This window comes from Carlito syrichta, unplaced genomic scaffold, assembly GCF_000164805.1.
Source record: "Carlito syrichta isolate Samal-C Ts95f unplaced genomic scaffold, Tarsius_syrichta-2.0.1 Scaffold111653, whole genome shotgun sequence".
NCBI lineage: Eukaryota > Metazoa > Chordata > Mammalia > Primates > Tarsiidae > Carlito > Carlito syrichta.
In genome coordinates, this window is record NW_007055749.1 from 20119 (window position 1) to 22247 (window position 2129).

At 56.2% G+C, this 2129-nt stretch overlaps 1 protein-coding gene across 2 annotated transcripts in view; it reads left to right on the forward strand.

Moving 5' to 3' along the window:
• The window catches only part of S100A2 (S100 calcium binding protein A2), a 7183-nt gene that overhangs the window by 1435 nt on the left and 3619 nt on the right, over nt 1-2129 (forward strand). Inside the window, exon 1 of one of the 2 annotated variants that reach the window (XM_008070546.1) lies at nt 1333-1380. The exons of the other annotated variant lie outside the window; for it this stretch is intronic. The gene's annotated coding sequence lies outside the window, so the exon portion shown is untranslated. Of the gene's footprint in view, nt 1-1332; nt 1381-2129 lie in introns of those variants that run through there. 2 annotated transcript variants of the gene reach the window in all.

Here is a 2129-nt window from a genome sequence, read left to right on the forward strand (position 1 = left end):
GGCGGGTCTCGAACCTGCGGGCTCAGGCAATCCACTCACTTCAGCCTTCCAAAGGCGCGGGATTACAGGCTGAGCCACCGCGGCTCGTCTTGGTTCTTTTACATAGTTCACTGCAGCCTTGAACTCCTGGGCTCAAGCGATCCTCCTGTTTCAGTTCCCTGAGTAGCTGGGACTACAGGCGTGCACCACCACACTCAGCTAATTAAAAAAGAATTTTTTTGTAGTGACAGTCTCACTGTGTTGCCCAGGCTGATCTTGAATTCCTGGGATTAAGGAATTTCTCCTGCCTAAGGCCTCCCAAAGTGCTGGGATTACAGGGGGGAGTCACTGCACCCAGCCTTCACAGGCCTCTGAAGGACATGTGGGATTTCAGCAGAAGGAGAGGTGGTGTGGGTGTGTGTGGGCACATTCTGGCCAGAGGGATCAGCATAAGCAAAGGGTCTCACCCATACCAGGTGTGTGAGTCAGTGTGTTCGAGGCACTGTGAGTGAGGGTCAGGTAATGAGCGGGGAGGTTGGACAGCAGGTGGGTGAGTCTGGAGCACCTCACCACCAAGCTTTACGGAAGAGCCGTGGGAAGGCTCTGCAGTTTCTGAGCAGTGAGGACCCCGGGGAGGCCCTTAGTCAAAATGAAAGAATTGCTGTCACCCGCGATGCATTGCCCTCCATTGCGCCTCCCTCTGTGTGAGGGGTTTTTATTCTGCGTTCTACCTGAAGTAGGTTTTTATTTTTTCTTTTGAGTCGGGGTCTCAGTCTGTCACCCAGGCTGGAGTTCAGTGACGTGATCATGACTCATTGCAGTCTTGACCTCCTGGGCCCAGGTGATCCTTCCACCTCAGCTTTCCATATAACTGGTGTCCGCCACAACGCCCAGCTAATTTTTTGATTTTATTGTAGAGAGGAGGTCTTACTATGTTGCCCAGGATGGTCCTGAACTCCTGGGTGCAAGCAATCCTCCCATCTTGGCCTCTCATCTCTGCCTCCCAAAGTGCTGGGATTACAGGCGTGAGCCACCACGCCTGGCCAAAGTAGGTTTTGATGGGAAGACAGGCAGCATGAGGGGTTCAAATGCTGTGGTGAGTAAGGGACACTGGGTGGCTGTGCCAGCCAAGTAGAAAAGGACACCTAGAACCTCAGGGCCTGACTTTGTCTCCATTGCTCCAAGTCCCATGGTGACCCCCAGGAAGAGACCAGCCTGATTTATGGTCTGATCTTCCTTTGGGGTCATAATCCAGGGCCCCTCAGTAGGCCTGGGCAGGATCTCTGTGCCAGTGCCCTCCCCTCTGGGGTGGGTTGGGGTTTCTGCCTGCTGCCTTCCTGGCCCTGGGGAGGAGGGTGGTGCCGCTGAGTCACTGCCTGGGCATCTGGGCCTGGAACCCGGGTGAGTCACCTAGGACTGGGGGAGGGGGAGGCGGAGGAGAAAGAAGCTGCCTGACGTCTGGAGGGGGGAGGGGAGCTGGGCCCACAGGAAGGGCGGTGCCCAGGCGGCTGGGACAGCCAAAGGGCCGAGGAGGAGGGAGACCTGGCATGGGGCTGCCCTCCCTTGGGCCTGGCTCCCCATGGCCACAGTGTTTGTTCTTCACAGGGTCTGGGTAGGGACATGTGTGTGGGTGAGGGAGATGTGGGAGGGCCTGGCCTCCTGGCTGGGGAAGCTGTCCAGCTCCATATTTCAGCCCTTCATAGGGCTGCTCCCCTACTCACCCACCCAGCCTCCAAGCTGGAGAAGTGGAGGCTGCAGTTTTCCTGTTCCCCTTCCGCCCTTCGGGCTTCCTTAGGCTCCCCACAGACTGCTGGTCCTCCACCTGTGGCTGTGTGTGGAGCAACCCCCCTTTTTCACTGCTTCCACATCCTTCCATACCTCCTCCACACACAGAGGCCCTTTAAGGGATTTCTCAGCACAGCAGTTACCTCATTACCTCATTAAGAGGAATGTTGGTGCCAGCCATTAAAAGTAACTTCATTTCCCCGACCCTGGAAGTTCCCACTGCCTTTTCTGGCCCCCCCATTTCTAAGAGTGGCCGCAGATGGATTCTCCCTCACAAACACACACACGCACACACACAGGGCCACAGATACATGCACACACACACACACACACACACACACACACACACACACACACACACACAC